Raw genomic sequence first — 22,769 nt, forward strand, 5'->3', positions numbered from 1 at the left:
AACTTGTCCTGAAGTAAAGATTTTCCTAACTCAACCTAACCTAAAATAATGGCTTTTGATAACCTAACCTAACCTAGCCTAAACAAGGTGCTTCCTAACCTATCCTTAAACAAATGTTTCTTTCATTCTTAACCGAAACTTTTAGATGGCTTTCCTAACTTAACTCATCCTAACCTTCACCTACGATTCCCTGGACGGGGTTTTGGAGTCCTGGTACCAATCTGTACACACTATATGGTGTCGATGAGGACGCGCGCCACCAGACGATCGGGTTCCCCTCCACACTATTGTCTAAACACCCTGGATCAAGAACCCTGCAGGCGTTAAAAATCTGTAAGCGTTACTATCTATAAGAAGAGAATTTCCTGAGGACTATCTCTCATTTACACACACATACACACACACACACACACACACACACACATTCTTTTTCCCAGGAAAAGCATAATCTTAATTTTTAGTGTTGTGGGTATCGAGGGGAACCCGAGGAGGTGGTCAGGTGTCTGTGTTCTCAGGCCCTGATGGCTCATGGCTCCGCTAGATGACCTGCCCTAGATAAATTAAACATGACATATGATGCAGGGAAGAACTTGAATAATCTAACGTTATTTTTGAAACTTAAACCAACGACTACGATGGTACGACTATTAGACACGATGGTACAAACCTTCCACACGACGGTACGACTTAGGCGCGACTGTACGACCCTTTACCACGACGGTGCGACTCTCAAGCGCGACGGTACGATCCCTTCACCACGACGGTACGACCCTTGAGTACGACGTCACGATCCTGGGGTATAATCAACTGGCCCTTGACCTGATCCTTCAAATAGGCCATCATCGTCCACAAGGGTTGTACCGTCGTCCTCAAGGATCGCACCGTCGTGATCAGGTTGTTAGAGACGAGAATAGTTCACTGTTCATAGCAACAATGACCACAGTTTACCGTGCCTGGTAGACAATTCTTCCCTCACGCATCACATCTACCAATTAACATTTCTTTGCTGAAAGTTTACACTTCCTCTCCCACAACAGTAGTTTACCTCTCTTACCTTAAGCTTGGCCGTCTGTTGTCCACACTTCCTAGTTTACAATTCTTAGCTCGTGTTCCATAGTCTCTGGTTTACCTCACCTTTCTTACAGATTTTGGCTTGATGTTTACGTTCCATGATCCACACGTCGTACTGCAAAGTTTCACACCTTTTAAATCATACTTCAAATTTCATGTACAACAGTTTACAGTTTGTAGCATATACTGATACTTTATGTATACGGTATACTTCAGGTGCCCAAATCTTAGGTGAAGTGTGTACAGTTACAGGTGCGTACAGTTTACAGTCAGCGGCTCATGGTTTACAATTATCTTAGCCCATAATCACATTCCATTAATAAATGAACTATACAGTTTTAACACTCTAGTTAACACGTCATATTCGATAATTCATTCTACTGTGTTTTACCGTCATTAATCTTCTTATCCCGAAAATCTCAATAGATAATGTAGGAAGGTCATACGTCATAAATGATATATCAGATTTAGTTATACCTTTGGTGTATATCTTTGTACCATAGTTTGCACAGCAAAGAAGAAACAAGAAAATGAAATATCTGGTCCATGAAGCACACTTCACAAACGCTGGAAAACGTTGTACATTTCAGACATGAAAGAGAGAGAGAAAAAAAAGACATATGACCTCGTAGTTCATACAAGGATTTTTCTCCCTTTCTTTTTAATTTTTTCCCGCAATATAAGCAAGGCTGAACATGGGAAGCGAGACAGCTGATGGTGGTGGAGGAGGTGGGTGGTGGTAGAGGGGGAGGGTGGGTGGTGGTGGAGGAGGTGGGTGGTAGTAGAGGGGGAGGGTGATGTGGAGGAGGTGGTGGGGTGTGCGGTGGTGGTGGCGTGGGAGGACAGTATGGTTGTGGTGTTGGCGATATGGCTGTTGGCGTTGGCAGTAGTGGTGGCGGGATGTGTGTGTGTGTGTGTGTGTGTGTGTGTGTGTGTAATTCCCTGGGTGACGTACCCTGGCATCAATATGGCTGCCGCTGAAAAATGTTTTCCTTTGTCCCATCAACATTCGCCGCCGGCGGAGACTTACACGAGGAGAGGCTGTGCTGACGAGGAGGAGAGGCTGTGCTGACGAGGAGGAGAGGCTGAGCTGACGAGGAGGAGAGGCTGTGCTGACGAGGAGGAGAGGCTGTGCTGACGAGGAGGAGAGGCTGTGCTGACGAGGAGGAGAGGCTGTGCTGACGAGGAGGAGAGGCTGAGCTGCTGCTGACCCTAAGCTTTTCCTCACACGGAAGACCAACAGGCCGGCCAGGAAATCAGGAGTAAAATGAACGTTTTTCTTGACTCTGTTTTTCGTAAAGTATTTACGCCTTGCATGGCTGCGAGCATCGATCATCCAGAACCGTTAATGGTAACTTGGAAGTTAATGAGTCCAGCTGTCGATGTTCATTTGGACCAGAGACCAACACTTCTTCTTTGAGGATGAAAGAAAAAACTGAGGCAGTTATTACCAAGGCAGACTCCTAAAGTTTGTCTCTCTGTCGCTTGTCACGGCTGCCAATGAGTGGAAGTTTTCAGGGAAATAGCAATACTGGTCCCTCTCAAGACCTTTTTCTTTCCAATAAATCTAATATTTTTTTCCCCTTCATTTCTCCGATATCTACGGTCATTCAGCGAAACTTTCTTTTACTGATCTCTGGCTAGTTAGAATTTCTACGATCCTTTTCTCTACTGAACACCATTTACTTCATATCTCTCCCAACGCCTGATCTCGTCAATGATGCTGTCGTAAATTCCTTTCACCTTTCCAACAAAAATGTTTACCCATGGTTCTGCCTCAAAGGAGGAGGCTGTTCGAGTTCAGACACCAGCAGGCTTGTTGCATGCCTTGCTGACCTGGGATCTCCAAATCCTAACGTTATCTGGTTCAAGGTTTATCAACCAATTGCTACTATTCTGCTCTTGTCCACCCACTGCTCTCCAGGCTCAAAGAATCTTATAATCTATTTGACCATCTAATTCCCCGCCAACAAGATTCGACAACTTCTTACACTCAAGCTTGATGCTTAATTAGGGGATTTTTCACCTTATAGAACTCCACAGGAAGTGATTGAAATCCTCCTCCAACGATGCTTCGGAGAGAAGGGTTGAAGTCTTATCTTTTCCCATTCTCAACAATGCGGAACAAAGCATCAGTCATCCTATCCTTGAGCTAGATATTCACAACCACATTTTCAATCCTCTGGATCCGTTGGTCACTTCGAATCTTTAGTTCTACATCCACACTATCTTCCCTTGGTGAGTTTATCTGATCACACCCTCGAAAATGTCTCTGCTTACAACATCTTTCCCTCCTAACACCTTCTTTAAACGGCAATACTGGGACTTTTATACAATGACCAGATAGACTTAAGAAAATCTTGGACAGCTTACAGCCTTAACTCGGGTAACAATTCCATCCCTATTGAACGTACAACTGGGGATATTGTTGCAGAGATGGAGGAATATATCCACTCTTCCTGTAACACTATGTCATCTTTTAATCCTTAGTTCGATCACTCCTATTCTGAGGACCCCAGTGGGACAAGGGACCTGTCATACTGGACCTGGAAAAACTCTCTCCTCTCTCCCACTTGCATTCATCTTTCACCTCAGACCAAAACCTTTACACATATGTTATTCGTCAGGCGAGGCGTTCCCTTTTGTAAAAAGAGACGTGTGACAACCTCCCCTCTTTTCCCAGTGACACAGTAGGTCTTTCTGCTACCTCTATCATCTTGTCCCAGGCTACCCTTCCTGCAGGTTATTCTTCCTTCGTTTTCCCGTATATAAGATATTACTGTAGTGACACAGTAACTCCAGTATACACAATACACACAATGATTCACCAGCAGGAGGACCAGTCATATACACAATACACACAATGATTCACCAGCAGGAGGACCAGTCATATACACAATACACACAATGATTCACCAGCAGGAGGACCTGCCATACACACAATACTCACAATGATTCACCAGCAGGAGGACCTGCCATATACACAATACAAGAAGAGATTGAAGATGTTATCTGGTATCATTATAAATGGTTACTCATTAAACTTCTTTTCTGAATGCATGTTTCATCATGCAGAGAGAGATAGAGAAAAGGAGATCAAGAACAGACCTCGCGACAGAGAGAGACAGACAATTAGGCAGACACACACGCGCGCGCGCGCGCAGAGAGAGAGAGAGAGAGAGAGAGAGAGAGAGAGAGAGAGAGAGAGAGAGAGAGAGAGAGAGAGAGAGAGAGAGAGAGAGAAAGAGAAAGAGAAAGAGAGGTATACAGACTGACAGGCACGCACATGAGCAAGATAGTGTTTAGATTACTTGATACAATAAGTACATCGCAGTTTTGCAAGACGAACTGGAGTAAAGACCAATTCCCTACTGTAGCTGAGATGTCCATAATTGCGTCTGTTTGCCCGGGAAACTTTACGCAATTCCTGCTCCCCGTAGCACCTGCTTCGTTATGCCCTGACGCTGCCTCGCTAATAACGTAGAAACGGACGTACGGTATATGAAGCAATTATCTCCCTCCCGCCAGTAACCGCACGAGTTACGGCCCCATCAACAAAGCTAATTGCCAGTGAGGTGAATACCAGTACAAGAATCTTGCCCTTAACCTTCTTGCTTCACACATGTGTATATATATATATATATATATATATATATATATATATATATATATATATATATATATATATACATACATACTCTTGAAGAAGGAGTTGTGGGAGTGTGTGAGATTGTAAGGAAGTGAATTCTAGACTGATGTGAGTAAAACCGAAAGTGGACGGCGAGAGATGGGTGATGATTGGTGCTTATGCCCCTGGCCATGAGAAGAAAGATGATGGGAAGCAAGGGTTCTGGGAGCAGCTGAGTGAGTGTATCAGGGGTTTTGGTGCACGAGACCGGGTATTAGTGATGGGTGATTTGAACGCAGAGGTGAGTAATGTGGCAGTTGCGAGTATAACTGAGGCATGAGGTATTCGGCGTTAGGAGTGGAAATGGTGAACAAGATGTGGAGCTTTGTGCTGAAAAAAGACTAGTGAATGGAAATATCTGGTTTATAAAGAGGGACATAGACAAGTGTACGTATGTGAGTGGGGAAGAAGGTCATGGTTGGATAACATATCAAGTGATAAGTGTGAATGTACATGTATTGAGAGGGACAGCTGGTGGGATATCTGATGACTGTCTTGTGTATGCAAAGGTAAGGATTTGTAGAGGATTTAGGAAAAGATGAAACAATCTTGGTAAAAATAAGAAAAAAATAGTGCTGAGAGTAAGTGAGGTTGGAAGAGAGACTTGTGTGAAGTATCAGGAGACATTGAGTTTAGAAAGGCAGAAGCTTAGAGTAGATGAAACAAGGCGAGTGGATAAGGAGTGGGAGGTATTTAGAGAAGCAGGGCGTGAGATGAATGTGGCATGCGAAAAGTGGGAGGTGGTCAGATTAGAAAGAGTAATGAAAGGTGGGATGAAAAGATTAAGTTGCCAATGAAATAGAAGAGAGGCGTATGGGAGGTACTTACAGGGAAGGAATGCAAATAATTGGGAAATATATGAAATAAAGCGTCAGGAGGGCAAGAGGAAGGTGCAGGGTTTGATAAAGAGGGCAAATGAGAGCTGGGTGAGCAAGTATTAGTGATTTTTAGGGAGATTAAGATTTTTGAAAGGAGGTTATTAAGGTGCAAAAAGCAAGAGAACAGATAGGAACATCGGTGAAAGGGGCAAAAGTGGAAATGATAGCAAGTAGTGATGAAGCAGGGAGATGTAGCGAGTGCCTTGAAGGACGACTGAATGTGTTTGATGATAGAGTGGCAGATGTTAGGTGTTTGGGTCGGGTTGGTGTGTCTAGTGAGTTTCATGGAGAGTGGTTTGGTGAAGAGAGAAGAGGTGGCGAAAGCCTTACGAGCGATGAAATGTTGGAAATGAAATGTATGAGGACTACATTTGGTATGAGGAAGATTGATTAAGTAATGATAGAGTAAGAGAGAGGTGTGGTGATAAGAACAATGTGGTTGCCAGAGCTGAAGAGATCTCCTGAAATGGTTTGGACATATGGAGAGAACGAGTAAGGAGAGGTTGACAAAATTGATGTGTCAGAAGTGAGGGGACAAGGGAAAGGGAAGACCAAATTGGAGACAGAGAGATGGAGTGAAACTGATTTTGAGTAATCGGTGCTTTAACATGCAAGAGGGTGAGAGGCGTGCAAGGAATACAGTGAATTGGAACGATGAGGCAAATGGCGGTAGACGTGCTGTCAATGGACTGAACCAGGGCATATGAAGCAGCCGGAGGAAAACACAGAAAAGTCTGTGGGGCCTAATTGTGGACTGGGAGCTGTGGTTTCGGTGCAGTACACATGGCAGCTAGAGAAAGGATGTGAGCGAATGAGGCTGTTCTTTGGCTGTTCCTGTCGCTACCTCGCTAACGCAGGAAACAGCGAAGTACGAAAGAAAAAAGAAAGGATATATCCATACGAAATCTATTTTCTTCCGTGATTATCTCTTACCATTTACATGTTTTCTGCCATTATTCAGTGGACATGTCATAGGCTTTTATGAAACATTTTACTCCTCTCGTCACCTATGATCTTCCAACCCAGCACGAGCGTAAATCCTTGTAAGAAATATGATAAGAAACCCGATTAGAATTTCATGGCTGACGTAACATCATACATTTCTGGAAGATGACATTTTTCGGGATCCTCAATTTCCTTGGAAGATTTAATTTTTTTTTTCAGTGTCCGTTAAACTTGGTACAGAGCGCGTTAAACCTGGTACAGAGTGCGTTAAACCTGGTGCAGAGCGCGTTAAACTTGGTGCAGAGCGCGTTAAACCTGATACAAAGTGCGTTAAACCTGGTGCAGAGCGCGTTAAACCTGGTGCAGGGCCGTTAAACCTGGTACAGGGCACGTTAAACCTGGTACAGAGCGCGTTAAACCTGGCGCAGAGCCGTTAAACCTGGTACAGGGCACGTTAAACCTGGTACAGAGCGCGTTAAACCTGATACAGTGTCCGTTCAACCTTTATACCTGGTATGATGCTAATAAAACCGGCCATAGAGTCAAGAAAATCTGGTATAGTTCCAGGTAAACTTGACGGTATATCTGGTGTTATGGTGTTATGCCAGGTCTGCCCGGTATAGTTCCAAGTAAACCTGGTATAGCGCTATATAAAACTGGTATACCGCCGGGTAAACCTGTTATGGTGCTATAATAACCAGGTATGCTGCCAGGTGAACCTGGTATAGTGCCAGGTGAACTTGGTGTAGCTGTTGCTAACGAATGAACTCGATCTTTTTGAGCTGCTTAATTTTTCCTCGATTATTTGCCTGTATTGTTTTATTTTCTTATTTGTTTTGAACTCTAATCCAATTGTTTAAAGTCTTGTATTTTTGTGTCAATGAAAGAAGCCTTAATAACTGTTGAATTGGATCGACTGACACGATAACTATTAGATAAGGTCGAATTCCTTAAGTACACCAAGGTGAACTTGACCCTTGAAGTCTCACCGTCAGGTACACAATATTACAGCCAATTACGTCACAAGTATAAGGTACGGGTAACTTATACAATTTATATAACTTACATTATACGAAAACTTTAATGCCACCCTTTTACGGGATTTTTTTTTCAAAAGGAAAAATTTCCTTTCCAATAAATTGACGTTAAGTATTTTCGATTGTTTATAAAATGACAAAAGATCATTTTCAGTTTAGTAATGATATAACATTACACTCAGGGTGAGAGGAGAGAGGATGGCATCTGGTGTCTCGTTCATAACCATAAAGTCAGGGTTATGGCTACGAGCAACAGGAAATATCAAAGTCCCTCCTCCTCCTCCTCCTCCTACACTAGCCTCTGATGACAACGTTAACATTACAGCAAACCTGTGTAATTAGTCTGAACCTCAGCGAATATTGAGATTCAGGCGAATGACTCGTTGATTTTTAGGTATTTCGTAATCCTGTTTTCGTTTATATACGAAGCACCGCGTCGGAACGTGAATTTAAGCTGACATTAACGGCTTTACTAAGATCAATACAGCTCACTCACTCCCGCTCGACAACACATTAATTCTATATCTTACTAACATTACTTATGAATCACAGCTTAAGAGCAAAGGTAACTATATTGACCCAGTTATTCCGGCTGATCTCTGGAGGGGGCCAGCGGCTCTTAAGTTAAACCGTTAACCAACAGTAAATGTTTGAGCAACTTAACTTCCACTCACGACCACACTATTAAGACTGCTACTCTGGAATTCATAACATGCCTTCATTTATCCTGGTGTTCGTTCTTACTTCGGTTGAAAAAGAGGAGCTTCTTCTGGGCGAATGAAATTTGTATTTATCTTAGAGACATATTAAACGTCTCGAGGAAAGTGTCAATGTGGGTCATATATAACCAGGAGTTGGGAAGGTATGCACGGAGCCCACATTTTATACACTACTGATACTACTACTACTATTATTACCACTCTGGTGCTGATACTGCTACCTCTGCTACTACTACGACTACTACTATCACTACTGGTGCTGATACCGCTACTACTGCTACTACTTCTATCACTACTGGTGCTGATACCGCTACTTCTGCTACTACTACGACTACTATTATCACTACTGGTGATGATACCGCTACTTCTGCTCCTACTATGACTACTAGTTAACGGTTTTAGGGGACTGAAAAATAAAGAGGAGGGAGCAAGGGGTTAACCAGACAGTCTGTACACAAACTGTGGGTTTGGGGTGGACCGAGTGAGTACTGACGGTGTTCATTATGGTTATGATGAAGCTGTTCTTTGTAGCGGCCTGTACGAGTTTGGAGGAGCAAGATAGTGCCATGATGCTGAACTGCAACACGGTGACGAAGGATCTGAGGTGGCAGAGGGGGGACGATGCGTGGATGAAGAGGCATCTTCTTCCTGAACTGTGATGATTGGGAGGAATCAGGAGGACCAGTGTGTTCAGCAGCTCTCGATATGCGGTGTTGGAGAACCTAACATGACTCATACCCCTGCTTACCCCTGCTGTGTGGTGGGCAAGTGTGGAAACGATGGTTAGAGATGTTGACGATGGTGCTGAAGTGTTCCCTCTTAGTTCATCGTTCACAGTGACATCGGAAAGCTTGGTGGACGGGGCCTAGTGAGGCAGCAGGGGATGGAGGCATGGTTGGAAGTGAGACTAGTGTGTTAACTACGACTTAGGCTTTTGAATGGAGGTGACTTGGTCGGCTGTGGTCCAGTTCTGGAGGTTGTTAAGGTGGTTTGGAAGACGATTTCGTCGGATGAACTGTTGTCAAAGCTGACACCAACGAGGATATCGTCGATGTGCTTTCATGGGGCAGATACATCCATCGAGACATCATTCATAAGGATGAGTGAGGACAGGGGTCCTTGTCACTGCGGTTTGGGACGCCACTGGGAGACGTAGATGTTCCCTCGAATGCTTAAAGCCTGTTGACGCTCGCCATGGAAGTCTGCAAGCTATGGAATGAAACTTCCCTGCATCCTAGTGATGATGGCCTTGTAGAGGACCATATTATGGCCACTTTGGCTTTGATGAAGCCACCGAAGGTGAGAGCTACAGATTTCTGCAAGTTTCTCGACATATGAGGAGAACAGATGAGCCCGAGGAGGTCTAAGGACCATTTTGTTCCCTGGGTAAGATGTTCCACATGATACTCGTCTGCTTCATCATCATTTCCCAGACTGCCATCCAACTCCTACGTCTTCTCTATTCCGGTACAACTCTCTTAGTAAATTACTGGTCATTAGGACTTAATGTATGTAGACTATCAACGCGTTCAGATGGAATCTCTATTTCATATGTTAAACACGTCCATGTGTTGGCAGCAGATGCAACTATGAGACTCAGGTGTTACCCATCTCTGCAGAGGTGTCGAGTGAGAATGTACTAGTACTTCGCTACTGTACTTAAGTATATGACCTCAGGATTTTGGTGAAGTACTTCAGAATCTTAAAATCTTGACTTTTGCTGTGGTACACTGAAGTAGAAAATATTTCTTTGCTTGGGTGATTTTTTCTCCCCCGAGCATCTAGTGACCTGGTGGTGGGGGTCTAGTTGCTATGTTGATCCATCCAGCGAGTGAAAAGTGATCTTCTGCGAGGCTGTGTCATCATCAGGTGACGATACAGAGTACAGTCTTGAGGCTGTATCATCATCAGTTGACGATACAGAGTACAATCTCGTCAAAGAACTTCTTGCTTTAAAGGAATCCGTCCTGCCCCTGCTACTGAGCGTAGGGCACCCTCAGAGCTGCAGGAGCCCTAGCAAAGGGGTCGAGGGGTTATCAAGATAAAAATTACGTAAATGGATAATTGAACGATCACACTTGTCCGTGATGATGACTTAGTCTGTCAGAATGACCGCGCTTCAGCAGGAGTTCTGATGGTTTACTAAGACTCTACACTATGCTTAATGTTTGACGGAAGAAAGGCACCTCATGAGGTGTATACAATTGATAAAAATTCAACACCCAATAGAAACACACACAGATAGCCATATCTAAACATATATATATATATATATATATATATATATATATATATATATATATATATATATATATATATATATCTCCCCATGTAACGTAAACTTGCAATGTGTTTGAGGATGACCTGGCGAGAAACATGTCTGTAGCGGAGGAACCTTCGTCCTGCACACGGGAGGAGCACAGGACTTGCTTCCCTGCCAAGTACTCCGGGATCTTCCATACGGGCCGTAGTTGACGAGGTGTTGGTCGACTTCGTAACTCGAGAGATTCCAACCTACTCATCAGCTTTGGACTACCGGCATCTAAAGCAGCTTATTCACGGAATACAGCCTAGCCGTCGTCGCGCCACGTCAAGACCTAGTCGACCTAAGATTAGCGAGGCTGCTGACCTCAGGGAGAAAGAAGGTTGTAATCGCCATGAGTCAGATGGAATGTATTGTCATTGTCCTCAGTCTTCTGCATGGCTGGGACTCGCTGGTACATAAGTGTGACGACTCACTGAACAGACCTCCTCGAGTCTGGAGAGACGGTCTGCTGCATTAGCATGCAGACGTCTTAAGGGCTCCTCGTATCGCTGCCATGCATTACCAGTGCCTTACTTGACGTTTATCCAGAATATTGGATCCAGGAAAAGATTTACGTGCCACTGCTGACAATGGCTGGAATTTTGTCGAGACGTTTCCAGTATCTGGTGCTGGAAAAAAACAGCACCACACGCGACGGTATCATGGAATCATAAGAAGTTTAGGAATATTATGCTGAGAGTGAGTACTCGCTTTCGAGTACTTACGACAAGATTTTGGCTAAAGGTAGAGCAAGTGCGTAGTGCTCACTGCAGGAGAAGTTTGAGCTACGAAGAACCAGGCGAGTGAGGGAGGTGTTGTCAAGTGTTATGTGTGAGATGGAGATCGAGTGATTCTCACGAAGCATCCATCTGCTGTGTCAACACCAACAGTCGTTATCGTCCTGTGAAACGGAGAGATTACATGTCTGGCAGGAGCCCGCGTGTGGGGAAGGCTGAAAGAAGAACAAGAAGAAGTAGTAGTAGTAGTAGTAGTAGTAGTAGTAGTAGTATAGTAGTAGTAGTAGTAGTAGTAGTAGAAGTAGAAGTAGAAGTAGTAGAAGAAGAAGAAGTAGAAGAAGAAGTAGAAGTAGAAGAAGAAGAAGTAGAAGAAGAAGTAGTAGTAGTAGTAGAAGAAGAAGAAGAAGAAGTAGAAGTAGAAGAAGTAGAAGAAGAAGAAGAAGACCTTAAGAGACCTTCAGCCACTTCCAGGGGCTCTGGACTTGAACCCTTTTAAGTAGTGATCGCTTATGGCTTACCGCGTTCCCTAAAGTGACTTGGCGGTATTTTTCTCTTTCTTTCAAGGCATTTACGATTGGTCTTCTATCCTCTATATCATGCTACCTACCTAGAAAAAATACAGTAGCTACAACACAAAATATTCTACAGAGCAAATGCAAGCAGCAGATGGAGACAATTAACATAAGAATAAAGGATGAGAAATCTGATTTGGGTCTTGGGTGTTGAAACACTCACTGGACACAATGCTATCTTGAGCAAGGCTTGATACCCATTGTAATCAGTGCTGTCATCCCGCTGCTAAGTGTCCACGATGGCACCGACCAACCACGATGAAAAAGAAACAATACGAGTGAGTGAACTCACTTCATTATCAATATCTATCAGGTTTTGTTTGAAGTAAACCATAGCTAATTATATGATCCCATCTGTAGAGTTTATTAAGTGGTCTATATCTGTGGTGCAAAAAAAAAATCTCTTAAGAAGACATAAAAGAAATTTTGACATTTTCAGATACACATTACACACTCTTGTGAAGGACTTAGATTATACTTAACACTACCAAACACTTATCTTACTGCATGAAGGTCATGTAAGCTGATATGTAATTTGGGGAAAGGAGATTGGAAGCTCACATTATGGAGTGAGTAGTGGGAGCAACGGGCCAGGTTAAGATACGTTGAAAAGGGGTTGAAACAAATTCACTTTCCTAGCTTATCTTCCATCTTGTCCATCCGCCTCTTTTGGTCCTTCGAGTAGCTTAGAAGTTAGCCCATAAACTTGGGTCTTATTAACTGATTGGCTTATTCGAAGCTCCTGGAGTCCTTCAGTCACACCATCTCCCTCTGATTATTCTCGACAAGCACTTTAGATTTTGCACATTATTACCAGTAAGACTTCTTGTCTGCACTTCATTTGAAATGAATGAAGTTGCAACTGGGGGAAAAAAAATGGTGCATCGGTCGAGGCTGCTCGAAGCCCTACAAATGAGGAGGATTTCCCTCCATCTAAGATGCCTCATCGAGCAACAGGGAACGGAGGAGACCGGGGTTACCTGGCTGGCGGCTCATTACAGAAGATGGACATCCTCGAGTCCTACTCCTCTATAAACGAAGGCATCTGTCTGTGTCAACATTCCCCTGCCTCCTGCTGCATCGTGCGAGCGGCTTTGCAATTGTGCTTGAGTCGTATGCAGGCCTGAGCGTACCACGGCGAAGGACAATGGTTCTGAATATATTAATCTCACCCAAGACGAGCATACAGTCTTGGCTAATATGAAATATGAATGAATATGGTTTGGACAGCTTTAATTTGTGTTTACCTTTCGCCTAACGAATACATGTCTCTTATAAGCTAACGTTGAAAATAAGATTTGATAAAACAAAAATTCTAAAAAGCAAACACTTTTGTACTTTTTCAACTAGGGTACTCATCAGATGAAATGACTTTTTACTTTTCTTGAGGAAGTTTTCCAGAAAGCTACTTATACGCTTGCTCAATCAATTACGCTTATTAAGAGTACTTTTACCTGAGAATAAATTCCAACAGTTTCTCTTCGGAACTTTTAATGACATCAACCACCTTTTAGGTCCAGTGTCATCATCTACACCAACAACCATTCAAATCTTGTATGAATGTCCAAAGTCTGTGGGATCTCAAAAGTGACACTGACACTGGAAATCCAGATTAACCAGACGAATGATTCTGTTGTTCTCATGCTGTCTTACGCCTCCTCCAGGGCGTCGTCACCTGCCACGGTAAAGTAACAGTGAACCAGTGGCATTAGGTGCTCTGTAGACACAGGCAAGGAGATCTTTGATACGGATTCATACACCCGTGGCAAATAGCTCCTCCCAGTCTTTTCTGACTATCAACTGGACCATAACGATCAGGTCTCTAACCAACCAAGAAGAGTGAAACGAAGATCATTGTAGTCAAGTTGCAGTCAGTGTGGATAACCTCGACTCCCGTCGGTAAAGAAGGCCTCCTGGTCAGGGACCCCTTGAGTTCCACCACTGTTTGAGGAACCGTAGTGTACGTTGTACTGCTGTACAAACTTCCCTACAGGAAATGTGTAACCTTAATGATTACTTCAACGTACCTTACGTTAATCGATTAAACGACGGTCTTTCCCTGGATGAGCAGTTAACAACCAACGAGATACTTCAAGGAGTATATACCTCAACCATACCCGTTTTCTGTATCCTAGCCAGAGGAAAACGAGCCAAATCAAAAGCCTCATAACATCTCCGAAAGAGGCATTAGCAGCTCGGGACTTAGTGCCTCGCACCACGACTGTAATATATCTATATGAAAGACTCGTATGTGTCATGAACGGATGTAAAGATTGCCAGAGCCGTTCCAATATGCAGAGCTCTGAGTCCATAACCAGAAATTGACTACAGCCCTGCGTCCATCCTTCCTTACTACACGTATAGTTACCTTCCTAACGCACGTCATTTGTGTCTCTGACGCCAGCATAGCTTTAGGAAAAAAGACATCCACCGCAGGTGTGTAGCACAGCGTCACTGACGGCACCTCTGAGGCGTCAGCCAACCAGACGAGAGAAAACTCGTTCTTGTAAAAAGATCCTGATTTTTCCTCTGAAGCGTATGACGTCATCCTTCATAAGGTCCCGTGGCTAAAACTTGAGTCTTCCTTCCTTCTCATCCGGAGAGAATATCTAGTATAACCAGGTATATTCCCGGGTGTACGAATGCTCGTAAATCAGGCGCAGAGAACATGTGAGAATTTTGTGTTTTAGTTGAATGGGCAATAAATACTTTTTCTCAAGAGATGATAATGGTGCGTGTTGGAGGGTAGTGGCGCTGCATGATGCTAGTGTGTTGCAGCATTAGTGGTACAGTGTGATACCTGGTGTGTTGCAGCATTAGTGGTACAGTGTGATACCTGGTGTGTTGCAGGATTTGTGGTACTGTGTGATACCTGGTGTGTTGCAGCATTATTGACAGTGTATGCTACCCAGTGTGTTGCAGCATCAATATCACCTTGTGATATCCAGTTCGCTGCAGTGTTTAGTGGCACTCTCTGATGCCCAGTGTGTTGCGACTTTATGAACACTGTGTAATACCCATTGTGTTGCAGTGCTAGTGTGACATCGTAATACCCAGCGTGTTATAGTGTTAGAGGCACAGTGTAATACCTGTTTTGTTTCGGTATCAGTGGCGTTGTGCGATACCCAGTGGCTGGTTTATTAGTCGCACTGTATTGCTACATTGTCATGTCCAGTGTGTTGCAGCATGAGTGGCAATGTGTAAAACCCAACGTGTTGCAGCGTTATTATCACAGTGTACTACCCATTATGTTGCAGTGTCAGTGGCTCTGTGTGATACCCAATATCTTGCAGTGTTGGTGGGCACTGTGTAGTACCAAGTATAATACAGTATTATGACACTGTCTAATACCCAGTGTGTTGCATCGTCAGTATCTAATGCGATACGTAATGTGTTGCAGAGTTCCTGCTAATTACAATACCAAGAGCTCAAGGCATAACAGTATGACAGAAGGGATGAGGGAGTCTGCACTGAAGCAGAGGCCTTGTGGGATATCAGCAGGAGGTACAGAGGTTCAAGGAACAGTGTATATTACCAGCCGGCGGCCCTCACGGATATTGGCATTATAAACAGCCTGCGCCTCATGCCCTGAACAGGAGGAGCCCGTCACACCTGGAGCACAGCCTGCAGGACGCTGTTATAACATTTAGATGGTACACGAGAGCTTGCCTAACATACGACTTTCGGTGTTTCTGACCGCTTTAATGTGTGGAGGAAAACCTGTGTCTGTTTGTGTGGGTTTATTCATCTACGCGCCTATCTATTTCTTCGTTTAGATAGACTTCTCAGCATTAATCCTTCATGATGATCAAGACCCGACCTTCCTTATCTTACGTCATATCCAGCCACGTAAGGGAAGTCCAGCAGTCTTGGAGTAAACACCTCACATCATAGGGTCACAATGTCTCCTCCACAAGCCCCGCCCTGCATGTCTCTGTCTCTCTCACAGGTGAAGCATCCAACCAGTCTGGTCTTCTTAGGCAGACACAGCCAGGCAGCCAGGCTGCCAGCCAGCCAGCCAGCCGCTGCGTACCCTCATTAAGAGCTTCCTATTATGATGATGATGATGATGGCGTCGCCTTGTAAGTGTTGCGGATGTCGACACAGACGGAGGGAACATCTCACCTGCAGGCGAGTCCCGCGAGGCTCGTCTCAGAGAGGACGTCGTTGTCTTGGTTATATACAAACAGTAGTCTAGCCCAAGAGTGTGCTGTTATAAAAACACGGCGAACGAAACTAACTGGGAAGGCAATTTAAGATGATAATCGGATACGTGTAATATTTTTTTTGTCCCTGTAAAAGATGTCGTGGTGAATGAATGCACCTCCTCGATGCTGTTGATCCTACCGCTGGTTATAATCGATTACCACCCTATTTCTCCAGACTATTTCACCTCTCTAGAACCACCGTATGAACTCCAGACCTGGATTACCACCATCCACTTCATCAACCAAAGCAAGGCTATAGAATATGTGCGTCAGTTTTGCTTTCGACCATGACTCAACCCCTATAGTCTTCGTAATAGGTCCCCAGACCGCCAGTGTGTCTGGTTGACCAATCTTCATTGTGTCATGTTGGACGACAGACTAAGCTGGAAAGATGACGTCAATATCAGCATCATATCTTCCAGTTACATTCTTCGTCGACTTAGAACACTTGGATTCCAACGCCTGTACTCAGGAACATGTACGTAACCTTCAATTTCCCTAAATTCTCCAATGATTCCCTCGCTTGGTCTTTTCCCCTATCCACCACACAACAGGTGTTACTAGAAAAGGTACAGAAATAGCCGACAAGATCATTCTTCTCACCTCCTACGCAACCCGTCAAGAGGAGCTCAACACACTGCTCCTCCCAGCTCTCTCTCTAGCCGTCACCTGGAACTTATCCGAAAGATTAGGACGAAGGCACTGCATCATTCTCGCCACCGTCACCTCCTGCCGCCCGACATCCCTCGTCCTCAAGTTACAGTTCGGCACCACATCCACAGCGACCTCAGTCGAACGCGTAAACGCAGTTAAAAAAATAGCCACATCCCAATCACTGTGAAGACAATCAGAAGACTACCACCCCAGTGTTGGTGCCGAGACGGGCTATTCAATCCTCACCTTAGTTATAACACCATCGTCTCTAGTGTGAATTATATTTTCGGCTTTTGGCTAAATGTGATTCCAAACTGAATTCTTTCTTATGCAGAGCATACCTCAGCGACTGTTCATCCTATTTACATCACATTTTCAGGAACGTTGAGTTCTAATATAAAAAACCGATTCTTCCCTATTTTACTCGAGTTGTCTCTTTTTCCAACTCTTCGAGGATCATCTGTTCCGTAACCACTTGTCCAAGAAATTTGCATTTGGTTTTAAAATGTGGGGAAATCTTTATGGTTTTGTACCTATAAACAAACTGTTTCTTGGTGGCCCCACACAAAACCCTCAGCAGAGGCTGAATATTAAGGGCAACAGCTTCTGAGTTCAGGGAATCGTATTACAGGCGACTCATCCACAGCAACATCATAGCGTTGTGTCTCCTCTGCATAAGACACCTCAAAATGCTTCTGGTAATCAGCGACATCTCTAGTTATCATTGCTGTTATCATTACCGTTTGTGTGTGTATCTCTATACCTTACTGCTCCCTCGCCCAAGTTAGGCAGCATCAGGGGCTAACGACCATATGGCCTCGTCTGCACACACCCAGTATCTGGTTCTCTCGTGTATAAATCCAGAGCTTACCATCCACAGCCGAGGCCCACAGACTACCCTGCGGTGCATCTTCACTGCTATACGTCTGCCCTGCCTCACCTCACTGACACAAGCAACTCGCCTCACCCGTCCCCCATATACCACAATTATCAGATTTATTTCATCCAATGCACATCTCTCGTCCTCCTGAGTGATCAGGCCACAATAAACCCCAAGTCCTCCTTCACTACATCCTTCCATCACTTCGATCTCTTCCTTCCCCTTGATCCCTCCGTTTCTGACACATGTATCCTATTGGTTGAGTCTTTTTTGTCTCTTCCTTTCCATGTGCCCACACCGTTTCAGCAAACCTCTTTTGGTATCATAATTATTTCACTTTGTCTTCAATGGATGTTCGCCAATTCCCACTTGGCGAAGTAGCGTCAGAGACATATAACTGTGCTCGAGAGAGAATAAGTTCGCTTGGCTCTTTCCTCTGTTCTTTCCTCTGGAAAGTAATTATACAAGAGGGGAGGATTTCCACCCACTCTTCCCATCCCTCTCCCTCATTGGTCACCGACGACTTGGAGAAACATGGTGAGTATTCTTTCTCCTCTATCCCCAGGAATGATGTTATCATCATTACTATCATCACTATCCTTATTATATCATATATCATTACTATTATCACCATTATTGTTATTATTATCATTATCGTTATTGTTATAATTATCATTATCGTTATTGTTATAATTATCATTATTATCATTGTTATCACAATGATTATTATCATCATTATCACAATCATTATCATCTTTGCTACTATTAATCATCATTTTCATCATGATTATCATAACTATCACCATTCATAATCATCATTTGGAGTGAGAGTGAAGGGAAATACAAGGACATAAAACATGAGGAGTGATCAGTAAAGATCGGAAAACAAAATGTTAAGATAGAAAATATGTACACAGAACTGATTCTTGAAATATAAAAGCGCTACAGGTCAAAAATATAGGTAAGGAAAAATATACAATTGAGGGAATACAGCAAATACAACGCCAACATACATCTTGTTTTACACACGTGGATAACTGACATTTATCTGACTTCACACAGCCATATATATATATATATATATATATATATATATATATATATATATACACACTCTTCTGCACACACACACACACACACACACACACACACACACACACACCTACCTATACACATAAACATATCTGCAAAAGAAAAATCTCTCTCTCTCTCTCTCTCTCTCTCTCTCTCTCTCTCTCTCTCTCTCTCTCTCTCTCTCTCTCTCTCTCTCTCTCTCTCTCTCTCTCTCACACACACACACACAGCAGCAGCAAACAGCCAGACCCTCCGCCTCTCCTCCACAAACATGAAGGCAAATGCTGTCATTTGTTGCCGCACTTACCACCAGCCCCGCCCCCAGGGGTCCTCTGGCCGGCAGCTCCTCACAGTGAGGGTGTCAAGTGTGAGGGTCCCTGGAGGACGAGCAGTGTTTCTCACCTCAGGCGAGCACCGTCAACCACTAAAGGAATACCTCAGTCTCGTGTGTGTGTGTGTATATATATATATATATATATATATATATATATATATATATATATATATATATATATATTTTCCTATGAATCCACGGGGAAAATGAAACACTAAGTTCCCAAGTGCACTTTCGTGTAATAGTCACATCATCAGGAAAGATACAAGAAATATAAGTCACTTGATATACAACAAAGAGACGTAGCTAGGACGCCATTTGGTATACAAGTGTTGTTTCTCCTGCTGGCTAGGTAGCTCCAGAACAGACGGAGAAGGGCAACATTCGCTCACATCCAGTCATTTGGACTGCACCGAAACCACAACTCCCTACCCACAGCCAGGCCCCACAGACCTTTCCATGGTTTACCGCGGACGTTTCAAATGCCCTGGTTCAATCCATAGACAGCATCTCGACCCCAGTATATCCTATCCTTCTAATTCGCTCTATTCCGTGCACGCCTTTCACCTTCCTGCAAGTTTAGGCCACGATCGCTTAAAATCTTTTCACTCCATCATTCCATCCCCGTTTCCCTTGTCCCATCCACCTCTGACACATATATCCCCTTTGTCAATCTTTTCTCACTCATTCCCTCCATATGTCCAGACCATTTCAACAAACCCTTTTTATTTCTTCACATCTCTCTCTCACCCTTTCATTACTTACTCAATCAAACCACCTCACATTTCATTTTCAACACATGCACCCTCCTCCGTACAACCCTATCTATAACACATACCGCGCAACCACATATTATTGCTAGGACTATCATTCTTTCAAACACACTCATTTTTGCTCTCCAAGATAACGTTCTCTACTTCCACACATTCTTCAGCGCTCCCAGAACCTTGGCCCCCCTCCGCCACCCTTTGACTCGCTTCCTCCTCCATAGTTCCATGTCCACTCCCAGATATCTAAAACACTTTTCTTCCTCTACGTTCTTACCTGGGAGCTCATGATATTACTCGTCCAACGTACTCCTGTGTACGGGTCGCTGAGGATGTGATTTCATGCATTGTTATATGAGAACCAACACACGAGTCATCTTCTTGAACGTAGAATTGTTTACCCCGGACACAACAACATGTAGACTACTGCAAACAGCCATAATAAGACTGCATCCGACTACCATGATGATAACAGCATATCTCTGATGGACGACACTAAGTATACTATAACAGACTACCATCGCAATCACAGCTTCCCTGTGAAACACAGACACCAGGTATAGTACTACAACAGCCGATCATAACATCTTAATAATAATACAAAGACACCAACAATACATACAAGACAACCATACAAATCATATACTCTTGACAAAACGCCGGACATAATGTAAATCTGGAGTCCTAAAAAAAAGAAGACGAGATTTTTTTTTTCCCCCTAAATGTTTGTTCCAGTATCAATAACCATTATTCACTTACAAAATTTCTCTCATTCTATAAACCCTGCCCGTTTTCCTGTTATCTATCATCATAAAACTGGAAGGTGGGATATATATATTACGACCCGATGGTATTACAGTATTGTAAAATGTTTACACTAGTTTTTCGGAACATAACTGTGTACTGTATGCAAGGTAACTGTATATATATATATATATATATATATATATATATATATATATATATATATATATGGTTTTCCTAGGACACTTCACAAGCCCTAGTTCAGTCCATTGACTACATCCACCCCTGAATACGACACAATTCTAATTCATCGATGGGTGTTTCTTCGTCTTTTTCCTGACGCTACCTCGCTGACGCGGGAAACGGCAATCAGGTATATATATATATATATATATATATATATATATATATATATATATATATATATATAAAAGCTGAGGACTATTCCCTGTATGGTCACAACGGACAATTTACTCTGTTCATGTCGTCTGTTCCATTTAACTGACGAACCCTCCTATACGAGTGTAGGATACACTGAATGAATCACCGAAGCCTCGGTCACACAGGATGAAATATGATGTCAAAGTGTCGCACGCGAGTTCAGAACCTACCGAACGAATCACCGAAGCTTCGGGGTCACCCGGGATGAAATATGTCGTTGGGGACGGCTATACCTCGTCCTAACTCATGGAAATACATCTCGTTCGCCAGAATTCCGAACGTGTTATTGACATTCTTGTCTGTTATTGTGACTGAGTTATTACCGGGCCCGGCCGGAGCTGCGCTCTTAAATCATGGCCGATGAACGATCCGGTGGCGGCTGATGTCAGTTGTGGTCGGGAATTAAGGGCGTCGCGGGATGACGACGGCAGTGGCCAATCAAAACCTCTCTTTTTACTTAAGTGATGTTATTGTCGCTCACTCATTGGTCGTTGATTAATAAGTTTTACAATATTCGACACATCCCCGTTGTCTGGAATGCGAAACTTTTCATGTTCGACATTTGAAATTATATTTGTAAATAGATTCTGTATATCTATCTATAAAACGCTGATATATTGTTATGAATATACATCACATTGCTATACCATCTGGCTATATCACCTTGCTAACTACTGACGCATGGCAATGATATTTCTATATAGATAAAGTAACTAGCATTTCTATATGAATATAGTACCTAATATTTCTATAAAGATATAGAAATATGGAACAACTCACAAGCACAAAGTTTGAACCTCTGACCATGGCGGTATTACTCTTGCCCACGACGGTACGACCCTGGGGCACGACGGTACTACCCTGGGGCACGACGGTACGATCTTTAACCAGAACCGTATAACTTTTGAGCACAACAGTACAATCCTTGAACACGGCGGTACAACCCTTGAGCACAACGGTGCGATCCTTGTGCATTACGTTACAATCCTTGAACACGACGGTACAACCCTTGAGCACGACGGTACAGCACTTGAACACGACGGTACAACCCTTGAGCACGACGGTACAACCCTTGAGCACGACGGTACAGCACTTGAACTCGACGGTACAGCACTTGAACTCGACGGTACAGCACTTGAACTCGACGGTACAACCCTTGAACACGACGGTACAACCCTTGAGCACGACGGTACAACCCTTGAGCACGACGGTACAACCCTTGAGCACGACGGTACAACCCTTGAGCACGACGGTACAACCCTTGAGCACGACGGTACAGCACTTGAACTCGACGGTACAGCACTTGAACTCGACGGTACAGCACTTGAACTCGACGGTACAACCCTTGAGCACGACGGTACAACACTTGAGCACGACGGTACAACACTCGAACACGACGGTACAACACTCGAACACGACGGTACAACACTCGAACACGACGGTACAATATTTCAGCACGATGGCACAACGGTACAAACCTTGAACAAAACGGTGCAACCTTAGAACCTGACGGTACGATTCTTGAGCCTGACGGTACGACCCTTATATAAGACGGCCTGGGTTATGGCTTTTAAAAGAGTCGGATGTTCATACTGGTGTCTGCTCCAGTGTTATAGGTCTGTCTGTCCCCCTGTGCCTACGTAGCTGCCCGTCAATCTAATCTACCCTTTCCCTTCCGATCTATGTGTCTGTCTGTCTGTCTCTCTGAGGGAAGC

General features: G+C 43.7%; 1 long non-coding RNA gene across 1 annotated transcript in view; it reads right to left on the bottom strand.

Moving 5' to 3' along the window:
- Window positions 1-1,085: 1,085 nt before the first annotated feature.
- Window positions 1,086-22,769, bottom strand: part of LOC139752710 (uncharacterized) — a 130,862-nt gene continuing 109,178 nt past the window's right edge. The window contains exon 3 of the long non-coding RNA XR_011713568.1: window positions 1,086-1,186. This is a non-coding gene — a long non-coding RNA (uncharacterized lncRNA). The remainder of the gene's footprint in view (window positions 1,187-22,769) is intronic.

The sequence above is a fragment of the Panulirus ornatus genome, chromosome 1 (assembly GCF_036320965.1).
Source record: "Panulirus ornatus isolate Po-2019 chromosome 1, ASM3632096v1, whole genome shotgun sequence".
NCBI lineage: Eukaryota > Metazoa > Arthropoda > Malacostraca > Decapoda > Palinuridae > Panulirus > Panulirus ornatus.